The sequence below is a fragment of the Pecten maximus genome, chromosome 9 (assembly GCF_902652985.1).
Source record: "Pecten maximus chromosome 9, xPecMax1.1, whole genome shotgun sequence".
NCBI lineage: Eukaryota > Metazoa > Mollusca > Bivalvia > Pectinida > Pectinidae > Pecten > Pecten maximus.
This window is the reverse complement of record NC_047023.1, coordinates 20,896,523-20,909,980: the sequence shown is the minus strand read 5'-3', so window position 1 is coordinate 20,909,980 and position 13,458 is coordinate 20,896,523. Positions and strand designations below refer to the sequence as shown.

The 13,458-nt window shown below is 40.0% G+C and overlaps 1 protein-coding gene across 6 annotated transcripts in view; it reads right to left on the bottom strand.

Annotated features, from left to right (window-relative positions):
- Window positions 1–13,458, bottom strand: part of LOC117334501 — a 38,401-nt gene that overhangs the window by 9,331 nt on the left and 15,612 nt on the right. For 3 of the 6 annotated variants that reach the window (XM_033894161.1, XM_033894160.1, XM_033894157.1), the window contains exon 2: window positions 1,250–1,451. The gene's annotated coding sequence lies outside the window, so the exon portion shown is untranslated. Of the gene's footprint in view, window positions 1–1,249; window positions 1,452–2,588; window positions 3,233–3,259; window positions 3,276–13,458 lie in introns of those variants that run through there. The other 3 variants (XM_033894162.1, XM_033894159.1, XM_033894156.1) reach the window with 3 other exon arrangements.

The window sequence follows — 13,458 nt, the reverse complement described above, 5'->3', positions numbered from 1 at the left end:
ACGGAGTAGTACAGACTTAACACCACTTAATTGACACGAAGTACTACACACATAATATGTACCAGTTAATTGGCACGGAGTAGTACAGACTTAACACCACTTAATTGACACGAAGTACTACACTCATAATATGTACCAGTTAATTGGCACGGAGTAGTACAGACTTAACACCACTTAATTGACACGAAGTACTACACACATAATATGTACCAGTTAATTGGCACGGAGGACTATATACTTAAGACCAGTCAATTGACATGAAGTACTACAGACTTAACACCAGTAAATTGACATGAAGTACTACAGACTTAAGAAGACCGGTACATTGACAAGTAGAACTACCAGCTTATTACTGGTATGAATCCTGATAAATTGCACATTTAATGTTCCACCAATTCTGCTAATGACTCAAACTCTCGACTGGATGACAGCTGCTAGCGTGACAGGGCCATGTAATACACGTGTAACATGCACATCACAAATTACACCTGTAATGCAAGGATGAGTCAGTGTACAAATAATGTATACAGGGATTTTGAATGGAGTAGCGAACAGGGAAATTTAATCACAAGAGGCCAGCTCCAAACAAGGGTAGGCCTAGACTGGGGACAGCTCTCAATATGATGATTCAGAGATAAGGGAATGACGTTCAGAGATGTTGACAGGAGGGAAACCAGAGCTAAACAACGACGTTCAGAGATGTTGACAGGAGGGAAACCAGAGCTAAACAACGACGTTCAGAGATGTTGACAGGAGTGAAACCAGAGCTAAACAACGACGTTCAGAGATGTCGATATGAGAGAGGAAATAGCTACACAAAAACGTTCAGAGATGTTTTCGGGAAGTAGACCAGTGCTCCCCAATGGGGTATATATATATTTAATGAGAGAACATTTACTCTAGTTCAATGCGAGAATGTTTACTCGGGTTCAATGAGAGAACACTTTCTCCAGTGCTCAGTGAGGGAATATTTACCCCTATGTTCAATGAGAGAATATTTACCCCTATGTTCAATGAGAGAATATTTACCCCTATGTTCAATGAGAGAATATTTACTCCGACATTCATTGAGAGGAGACGAATGTCTATCAAGTTTTTGACTACCTTTATTCTCCTTCGTTAGATTTTCTTAGACATTTATAGGACCAGGTCTCAAGCTCATCATGTCGACAAAATATTAGAATAAATACCTTGTTATACTGTCTTGTTAAATCTGTTCGTGGTTTATAACTGTGTGTACGGTACTTACCCATAAACAAGTAGTCCTCTACATAGGTACAAGGTATATAACGTCCTGCACCGTAGTCTCCTCGAACGTTCCCATCGTTTTATCCGACACGGAATGTCCTGTTTAAAATACTTCCAGGCCCAGCCTCCGTATCGGATTTCTCTTGGAGTTCACATCAAACACCACTTTCTAAGGACAGCCATCATCGGTCGCACCAGTGTTCCTGTGAAAAAGGACGTAATTAGTTGTGACCTGTACGAACTTAGATGGTTAAATTGATCATGTAGGTCTGCTGATTGAGAAGTGAGTTGGTGAAACCTTTCTGTTTTGAATCCTGCATATCACGCAGGGTACCGCGCTCTTCCCTGTACGTAAACGACCCCTCACGTAATGCCTTTCCAATTAAAAACACGTGCATTCATCATACACAATATGACATTTTCTCATCCTTTCCACATTAAAGTAAAATGAGCGCATAGCTTTTCCATGTATAGTAGACCGTGGAGCGAGGGAGGCTTCCCGGGCTCGCGGATCAATCGCTGGGCGGTCCGGGAGTCTGTTTGGAGTGAGCGACATTACGTGTACTTTAGATAAAATACTCTCCCGAATGCGGAATAAACTTACAAACAAAAACCCGAACCTGGTTCACAAGCACGCGATCTTTGTCACGTGATTATCCCTGTATGAGTACATCAGTGTAAGGTGAAATAGATCCAGCATTATAAAACCAGAACGCTGTAATATACATTGTACATGTATATATTGTACATTTCACACAGAAATGGAATCATATCATCAGACGTCATTACTATTTTGCCACAGCTGGCGAAACGTGTACAACCTGACTCCAATAAACTATGCACATCTCTTATGACACCGCTATACGGAAACATGCACATCACTAGTGTCGACCCACACCGGAACAGGAAATAGAATGAAACTGTTAACCGGAACAGGCATTGGGACCATAAAGTTGAGACTAGACATAATCCGATAATAGACCATATCGAGAAGCCATGTTTATCTGGAATAATTACGATATCCGAATTATTCCGAACCCCTTGTGCATCATAAAATGAATCAGTTAACCAATTAATACTATACAGACAGACTTTGATAATGATGCTACTTTAATTAAACCTGTGTAGACGCTGTGTCTTTAAACATATTCTTCACTAGGCAAGTATGATGCGAGATTTACCTGCATTCTCCTTTTACCTTTATTCATCACAGACTCCGTATTATCCCCGAAGCAACAATCACAAGCCCTAACTCTACCTAGGTCCTATATAAATTCTGGATCAGTCGTATCAAAGACATGATCTTATTATTGATTATTAAGACTATGCGTCTGACCTACCTACCGTATACAGGGTCCGTGACAGCGGAATTATTTAATACATCTCACACATTTCTCCATCAGTCATTGTTTTACTTGTGTTACTGAAGCAGAATGTCCCTTCTCTTGTCTCTCTCTCCTTATATGTCCCTCCCCTCGTCCCTCCCGCTGTGGGCTCTCTCCCTCCCTTGAAATTTGTCAAGGAAGATCCACGTCACAATCGCCTAACATCCACACTATTAACCTTCAATACACAGTCGCAATTTCCTCAATAATTCCGTTATAAGCATCGCGTTCGAACATGTTTGGAGCAGGAGGCGTGACGTCCTCCGCATTATTTATGAATGAAAACACATGGAGCGACGAAGTAAATTATTAACTGGTGTTTTGTTTGATGCAATGTCTTACTGGAGGAATTAAACTTCAAACAATCCATTGCAGGTTCCAGGTGAGTGATAAAGACATGCTTGGTCAACTTGAACACTTAAAAACTAACGTTGTAAAAGCGACATACTTTCGAAATCAATAAAGGAAATACACCATGCAACACCAAACTTGTCGATTAGACTCCAATTAAAAGCGCGTGATCTTGAAAATGCACGGAAGCATCTATCAACATGTAATGGCTAGCCTTCAACAAGCTGTCCCTCCTCCTGCTGAGACGATCGAAATACTGGGCAGGTTTAACTTACCACAAAGAAATTATACACTGCTTCTCGACTAATACTGCTTAGCGACTTTACCAGCCGAGCACAGTGAAAACCCTATCGCTGGCAGCCTCGGCATAGGGTTTCCTTTAATTCGGATCTCTTTTTTACTCGTTCAATGGACATTTAATTTGGCAAACGATGCTGTTTGTTTTCCCTTCTTATTGAATTACGTATATGCTTATCAGCTGTTTAAACGTTTAGCCTTTGTAATCGGAAAATCAGATAGCTTTATAAACTACTGCGATACACATGCACATGTATTGCGCAACGTGTTATTTAAAGAGCATTATGTGTGGAACGTCACGTTTTTAAATCTGTAGCTCTGTTGTGTGATCCGGTTCGAACCAGGACGTGCCATCGTGTGTACGATATTATGTAAAAAAAAAAAAAAAACCCAAAAAAACGGGTGACATCATGTGTACGATATCATATAACAAAGTCATAACCGGACGTGACATCGTGTGTACGATATTTATATAACAAAGTCAAAACCGGATGTGACATCATGTGTACGATATCATATAACGAAGTCATAACCGGATGTGACATCATGTGTACGATATTATATAACAAAGTCATAACCGGATGTGACATCATGTGTACGATATTACATAACAAAGTCATAACCGGATGTGACACCATGTGTACGATATTATATAACAAAGTCATAACCGGAATGACATCGTGTGATAGTGTATATCTTCTGTATACTGAATAAGCATGCGTTCATTAAACGCCGTTAGTATGACGACATTGCTAAATTGTATGTCTCTACCTAAATACAATGGCATGCTTTGAAGCTTCAGTTGTCAGTTGTCAGTTGAAAGTCTCTAGCTTCATATAGGAAATACGTACTTTGATTTCTGTAACTGTTATGAAGCAATACTGTGTGCATCCGGTAATCGCGACTAAATTATTTGGTGACGTCATAATGACATGAATCTGTAATATAATCCGCAGTTGTGCTAAACAAAACCAAATTTAGTATCACACATACCTTACATTGTACGTCGGTCCGCCGTTCAAGGCAGAGTAGCTATAGTCTATTATGTGTTTGTCAGTTTAGGTAGGTGTTGGTGTCGAGCGGGATCGGAGGCGGATTGACGTCAGTAACGCGATGCAAATATATCTATATTTAAATATTTTTGTTACGTTTATGTGTATTTGTTTAGTACCATGTTTTCCAGAGTTAAATGCCACGACACAATGTAAAATATTCGGAATTCATTTATATTTCATTTTAATGATATCTTTATAAGATAACTCCCGATGAGTTACAGAGGGCCGTCAGTATCACTTACATAAGCGCTATATATGTGTGTGTGTGTGTGTGATAAAACGCAATAACATCCACAAGCCTTGAGGGTCTTTTAATCGCTCTATTTATACAACATTCAATATGTAAATACAAAATATAGTCGACATTATCTAGTACATACTTCATACTCAATGAACCATAGCCACGTAACCGTGCTTCATAAAAATAATGCGGCTTTATCATGCTAAACTTCTGTTGTCTAGTCTACACCGGAACTGTGACGTCATGCCTTTGTTGTCCAATTTCCAGGTTCCGTTGATTAAACGACTCTACAGTTCTTTTTCATTTATACTCCAGTCTCTTAAAGGATGGAAAGTAATTTGTCCAGTGTCCACAGTAAACCGGTCTTTCGCTTCTCTACAAACAAGAAGATAATTAAGGTTCTATGTAGAGCTATTTTTAGTCCTCTGATTGGTCCAGAGACATGACAATTTCAGTGACGGACGGTATACAATGTCCAGAGGACCCGGAAATGGAACTCCGGCCCAAAACTAATCAGGAACATTGTGCCCATTCAAACATTACGGTTGGCTATATTACTGATGTACAGCTTTAGTCATTGAGCTTCATTAGACACGACTGACAGGAAGTCACGCCGCCAGGTACAGCTTGACTAGACACGGCCCGTGATGGGGAGGAGGTCACACACCGCCAGGTACAGCTTCACTAGACACGGCCCGTGATGGGGAGGAAGTCACACACCGCCAGGTACAGCTTCACTAGACACGGCCCGTGATGGGGAGGAAGTCACACACCGCCAGGTACAGCTTCACTAGACACGGCCCGTGATGGGGAGGAAGTCACACACCGCCAGGTACAGCTTCACTAGACACGGCCCGTGATGGGGAGGAAGTCACACACCGCCAGGTACAGCTTCACTAGACACGGCCCGTGATGGGGAGGAAGTCACACACCGCCAGGTACAGCTTCACTAGACACGGCCCGTGATGGGGAGGAAGTCACACACCGCCAGGTACAGCTTCACTAGACACGGCCCGTGATGGGGAGGAAGTCACGCATCGCTAGGTACAGTCGTGATCAAGGGTGACAGTCCCCTGTAATTTTGTACAGATCCCGTCACTGATGATCTGTAATAACAATGTAGCTTACGTCTAGTTTACAATGTAAAGCTATATTTGATGCCCGCTATATCTAGCACCTGTGTTCCCACGTTTTCACATACACATAGTAACACACGTGTCCGTTCTATACACCCGTTTACAGGTATAAAACACACATGATAAACCAGCTGATATTTATTCTAAGAGTACATTTACATAATAAACTCTGTAGATTCGATTCAAAGGACACACTTGATTCGCTCTTTAACAGGCTAACGTGTGGGGCGACTGCATTATGTGTCTGTATCCATATGACTTTAGGTGTTACTAGGATCTTTAAAAAAAGCATACAAATTGTGTCGTGTTGTTCATGGAGTAATGACCGCATGTCAATGCAATGTAGTACCAGTTCACAGCGATAATTACTACAGTACATGCAATGAACACACGGTAAACGACTTATTAGTATACTAATATGTTCACGCATGCGTGATATGTGGTTTATCAGCCGTACAGCTCTACCTACATCTAACTTTTAACACAATATTCTATTTCACTACTACATAGGTTCGTTAGTTCATCCTGATCACCGGGCAGGCAGAGACGTACATGTATATCTTTTACGTATGTGATATATACGTCTTAGTAAAATTATTCCGGAAGTGGATGTCCATAACTTGCCTCATCAGCTGATCCCGACACTATCCATATAATTAATCACTGCACATCGACACGTGCCAGACAAAAGGCTGCCTATACAATATCGTAAAGCTCTAGATCAATGGTGCCCGTTTCCAGAAGGGCAATTTGCAACGAACGTTAATAAGGCGTAATGGCATGAACCTGGCGACATGTCATAATGTCGCATCGTTAGTACCAATAGCGCGTGCATTACACAGCCGACGATGCACAAAGGGTACCTATCTATACCCATAAGACCGTGCATTATTACAAAACTCGTACGTGTCCATATTTCAAAAAGAGACGTCACAGAAACGGTTTACATTACAAAAAGGCGTGTTTGTTCATTCAATATTCATACGTGCGGTGCGAGTAGATGTGTTTAGAGAGACACGCGACACTGCTGATTGACAGCTAAACAAAGGTTAAACAGTAACATTGTTACTTTAGTAACATTTTCTCGATATTACGCATTCAAACGTTATACATGGGACTCACTGCGGAAATAAAACGGCCGTTAGGTACAGTAATATTAATGAAGAGAGAGCCACGTGGTAGTGGAGCGCAACTGATGTCAATATGGAGTTCGGGGACCCGTGACTCGTCACAAACCGTGACTGACACGTGGTTGCACTAGAAAAATTAACCACGGGACCTGGAGACGGGTAGAGAGTCGGAAAACCCATCCTTACAGGTTGTTAATTATACAAGGATGGCAGACATTTGAGGGCAAACAAATGTACAAGATATACAGGATATCCATCCAACCAATAATCTCCTGTTTTGTGTAGTTTATTACATTTGTATATGGCCATTAGGTCACAAATAAGTTCAATGTCTGGTGTCTTTTTTGATATCGTCCCTGCAGGTCAGATAATAACAAGAGTATTTCTCTGCAGAATTGCCGTCGCGGCTTCCGTTTGGCGTCGCGAAGGAACCAAATAAATCTTCTGTCGACATTGAAATATTTAAGATCTGCCATTTCTCTATTTCCCAATTACTTTTCTTGTCCTCACGCCTTACTTGGCGATACGTAACTTTTGACCTTGGTGTTGAGCGCCCGTCCAAGCGAGGGAAGTTATGGATCCTGTCTCCAGACCGAGACTAACCATGGTCTATAAAATTTTCAATAGTTGCTATTTGTTTGTCGTTCCAATCTCATGTTGGTGTTAATATTGTGACGAGTTGGGGTGTCTTGTTACTGTGCCTAGCGGTGTGATGGGAAATTTGCTCGTCAGTGGTCCCATTTTTCAAGGGCATGTCTTCACCTAAGTTTTTTTAATATACTATTAAGAAGACTATTTCTACAGATATACATTTTGACAATACCTTTTTCTTTATACTACTTAAAAAACCATTATCTTCATCCGTTGGACGTTATACCCACAAACGGAACAAATGGAATAGCAAACAAGCCGATCCCAATTTGGCCGGAGAGGTTGTCAACTTCAGGTAGAAAACAGAAAAGAGTTCCACATAACATCATCTTTTTTATTTAATACATTTTATTAATACACACCAGATGTCAATAACCAGAAACCGAAACTATCATAAGGTATATTATGAACTATTGCACGGCTAAAATGACTATTGCACGGTCACGTGCGAACTATTGAACACTATGACGTTTCGAAATTTAGTCCTACCCTTTTAAACGTCTTAGTCACTCAGATGTCAACACTGCCAGACGACAGTCATGGCGACTTATTGGTCTACAAGAAAGTCTAGATTTCAGTGATTCTAAGTGTGTTTTAGCGATTATGTAATGCAACAAGTATATCATGGGTGTCTGTGCAATAGTCCAGAATATTTGACATGAGGTACTGGTAATCGACCGATGGTCTATTGCACGATAGAACAGCGGTCGATTACCAGTACCGAGGGTCAAACATTCTGGACTAAACAGCGGTCGGTTACCAGTGCCTCGTGTCAAACATTCTGGACTATTGCACAGACAACTATGACATATTTGTATAATATATTAAAGAGTTGAGGGCGTGTGATACAAATATACCACAGACATTATAAAACCACATCCAGGCGAGGTCGGCCATCATCCTCAAATATCTTTGCACGTGGGCTCAAGTCTTCCTTAAATACATATTCGTGCGAGGGCATACATGTTCCTCAGATTAATATTTGTAATGTGTAATGGGTCGTCTTCACTAAATCTTCCCATGAGGTCTGGTGTCTGTTTTTTCATCAATGGCACGGCAGTGTAATTATGAAGCATCATGCTGCACGTGGCAGAGTTTACCTCTACGGGACTCTCATGGATCCGCGAGGAACACACGATGCATTTATTTATATTTTGTACAAGGATAAATCTCAAGGTCAAAAACGCGGTACCGCGAGCAATGGACTGCGCACATATACATGTATCTGAAACTTGAAAACGCATCGTGCATCAGTCATTATGAAATAAGATTAAAATTACATTTTATCTACACAGAGATTTACGTCGTATGTAACACTGGGACCATTTGTCTCACTTCAACTGATACTGGCAAACATATTTCTAATTCACATACCCCCATCCCATCGCAAGAAACTGTCACATTTCACTGACGTAACTATTTAAAACCACAATTTATTAACCCTAATAATTCAATAGTTATATCTGCATGCCTTGATTGTCGTTTTGAGAATTAAAAGTCGTAAACCGTTTGGCGTTATGTAGCTCGGTGGCAATAGATCGACCCGATTACGTAATGGCTAATGGAAGCTTTTATCGACAAATACTTCATGATTTTTGTCCCTTAAGCACATATTCCTGATTGATTGACCAAAAAAACATCTACGATCAGCTTTACTAGATTAAACATTCTCTCCTGTATTACAAGTAGTGTCTCCAGCAGGCGGGAGGACCCGGGGCCCAATGAATTGACAGATAGAGGCCTCATTATCATGATAGAAGGCATTGCATCCAGAGTTCTGCCTGAAGAAAACATTGTCAAGCAAAACATTTAACTGACCCAAAAACACCGACGTCCACATTACACAATTATTTAGTGAACGAAACAATCAAGCACGTGGGTATTTAGTTTGAACAACCAAACAACAATCAATTAGGGCGGGAACCATTCTCAGAAATGCACCCGCAAGCCAGCATGCGTTACAAAAATGGCGTCGTAGTTGACGTCTATTTGACATTACGATTTGGCACCTTCATAAATACCCGTATGTAACACGAGGCTAATCCAAAAGCGTCTAAATGAGGCAGCTGTTTCTATAAAACATTGACTTGATCTGTCGAAACAGTCAGCGCATATTATATAAAGGTTGTTGTAGTTTGTGTCACTGGTCTATATTTAGAACGACTGAACGCTTTCACACGTGATTTCTTCACAGCTTTCATTTTCGCATGAATACATTAAGTAAAATATATGTCATGAGTGAACATACATCACTTGACTATCGACATTGCTTCCCTTCTTCTGATGAAGACACACTGAACTTCTTGTGTTTATTTTAATTCATTCAAAACAGTCACGGACAATTTATTTTAATTGTAGCGTGTGTGGGATAAAAAAAACGTGCAGCATTTGTTGAATATTTCACATATTTTTTTCACGTTAGATGATCCACCATTAATCAGACAATCTGTATCTCGGTCGAGTGCTTCGTCAGCGGTTCTAGCCATTTTCTGTCGAAAAAACGAACTGGAGTCCTTGAAGCATAAAAACCAACAAAAGCAAAATCTTCGAATGCATTGCTCATCTTCCCATAATGCCTTTGGTCCAAAGTAATATACAACATGGCGGAGAACGTGCTGAATCGACAAGTTTATGGTTCAAAATACTGTCCTTTGTTTTATTGACGTCAAATAAAGAAATCGAGTAAACAGTAATGTATTATTTCCGGCAGATACATTGGGTTATTAACAATTATTTGTCATGGCTCGTTATCATGGCAACCATCAGCAACAAAACGAAAAGAGTATTAAACTCTCGTAAACATCGTTAACTCGACCACTGAAACCAGGCTGTTTGGAATATTGGAGAGGATTGATAAGATATTGATTAATCGAGCGAAACTACTGCTTTGAGAGAAATTGCCACCATTTCGTTAGCTTAAATCTAGTTCCAATCGATAAGGAGCCGGAGTCCGGCAGTTGATTTCCGGAATTTGAAGAAAAAAAGTGGAAATAGTTGAAACTTCAGTGTACAGACTAGGCTGTATCTCAGGGCTGAGATAATAGTTACACGGTTTTATTTTAATAGAGTTCGTAATGGAATCCACCGGTTGGGGTTGCCTCAGGGCCATATTCTACAGATGTGATTAGATTCGATCTCCATTGAATTAAGTTACAGAGATGGATGAGAGTGTTACAGACTTGGCCTTAATACCTAATAGATCAGTTGGTGTACCAGTACACGGCGAAATTACTTACTTTAACATCCTACCTCGTTAACAGTGACATCTATCCGAGTCCCTAACCCAATCACAACGAGGCGGACATTGTTCTGCACAGTTTTTGTAATTAGAAAACTTCAAAGCTTACTTCCAAATGGAGGCAACTGTCTATCAGCGATAAAGGAAAGATTTTTGTTTTGTTTTTCTTAAAGTCTGTTGGTCGGTCTGTTTTCCCGTTGCACGACGTCTATAGACATACTGATAGGTTTCCATCAGATACATTAAACGGACACTGGACATCAACTAGACTTTAAAATGCTAATCAGGGTCAACCGCGTGATGTGAACTGCGAAATCTGGACGAGCAGGAAAAAAGACGAACAAAAACGGGCGAGTTCGATCATTACTTTAGTTAGGCTGTTCCATCTAATGTGATTACATATGCGGAAAAACAACAACCAATCACTACCGTGCTTCCAAATGTTGACGCATGCGCAGATGAAGTCTAGTTACTTTGGTCGGACCAAAGTAAAGTTGGTTGTTGAATCATAGTTGACTAAACATGCGCACATTAACTTTTTGTTTCTGTATACATGCGTATTACATAAACCAAAGTGTGTTCGCTCCTTCTCTATTTAGACCATAGTCACTATAGTTTAACGGACTGGAGCCCGATCAGACTCGAACAGACGCTTGTTAGAATGAGAAGATAGTGGTATATGATACACGACACCAGGCTATAAATCACAATCGTAAAGGAGCTTACAAAGCTCCGATCTCGTCGGTCTGTTTGTCCAGAAAACCTGACCATCTATGCAGTACAAATTAGTCTATATTGTCTAATACCCCAACTGTTGATGAACAATCAATCTCCAGGCGGATGATCAACATTATCTGGACACTGAGCTGATGAAGACATAATGTAATACTGTGATAGAATATATCATTTCTCAGCCCCTACTTGTCACCGCAGAATTCTACCACGATGATACCGACGGGATCTCGGATCCAATCCGAAATCCTCACATAAAGGGAGGTGCCATTTATCATACTTAGGCAGTTACTAGTTTGTATATGGATGACGTTCTGACAAATGTGATTTAGTGATAAGTATCATGCGGAGTTCACGTAGTTAGGCGGCACGTGCGCACAAGAAACCGTTGAGAAGTTTCTAGTGTATTTCGCATAAAACTGGTTCGAAGGGGCTCCTACAAAATTGTAGTGGTACTTTTATAGTTGGTAGTGATATGTATAGTTAACTCCATCACCTAGATATACTGTACATATGTACATAGTGGGTGATTTGTTGCCATCAAATTACAATTTTGTTGAGTAGCAATCAAACTTGGTTTCGGATTGTGAATAACATGTTTTCTCTCTATTCAGCTTTTAAAACGTCCCATTTCTGCTCTTCTCTCTCTCTCTCTGCCTCTAAAGATATCGTATCTCTGCATTCTTCGCATTTCAACTACCCTGTATGGACAATTATTCTTTAATAACGGTGCCGAGATAAGTTATTTTATGGACGTTTTCAATATTCCAAAACATACTTGCAGCACTTTATTTTGCATACTTTCAAAAACGAAGTTATTTTATAATATCATCATGGTCGATATACATTTTTTAAAAATTGTGTTCGTTAATAGTAATTTAAATAAGATGTTTCAATTTCAATTTAATTATATACAGTCACAGTATCCATATCTAGTTCATTTGCAATGTTCGCCGGTAAAAAATTGCATAAATGTGCTCTTATTGGTCAAAATGGAAAATAGATATATAGTACAATGTATGTACTTAAAAATACTGACATTATTTTTTATGAAAAGTTAAGTAAAACTGGAACTAGCGAGCGCCACCGATGGATATCAGGCATGTCCGGAAATGGCAGGGAAATAACGTTAAGTAATTAAAAATGAAAAGTTGACGACTGGTTCTCAGATGTTTTTCGTGATCGGACTGCTCAGAAAAATAAGTGGTGTTTGAGGGAAAACGTTGCAAATAGCATTATTTTTCATGTGATGAAAGTCACGTGGAAATATTCCAGCTGAAGGAGTTTGAGAATCTTTCAGCAAAAGTTACTAAGCACATGGTGTGTTTGGGCCGTCCTGCAGTCGGAACAACTATCGAATGCTCCGGACAGCGTCTCGAACGCGCTCCGGGTCATCCAAAAGGAGAGATTCCGTTATCGCTCGGAACATGAACAATGTCAGGCGTACATGTCTACCGCTTTAATCATCTCTGTGTACTGGATATGAACTGCCGAGTAAAATATCCACATATCAATTCTATAATCGAATGTCTTAACAGGATCTGCGCGCGATAAATCAGAGCTTACGGAAAGTCTGGAATCGGTATGTTATGTATTCAATGGCGTCACGTGGCATTCTTTCCGCATAGTTCGGAAATGAACAAAAATAGACTGTCGATATTTTGTTATTAATGTACCTTGTAACAAATGTAAGAAAGGGAAATAACACAGGGCCTGTCTTTGTATACATCCGACATAGAACATTTATTATAAGGTCGAAATTTAGGTTCTCACATAAAGAAAGCAGACTCATTTGAACCAGCCCGATATGATTCCAAAACATCGGTAATTATTCCTTAGATTTCGGAAAGAAATTCACTAGGCTTAGGAATATGGTTTGCTTGTTTCTGTACATTAAAGACAGTAATAATTCATTTTAACCCGACCATCTGTCTGTTTCATTGTAATTCTGGCAAATACATGCCCATTATACCCGCCCAACCCAGTTGGTTAAT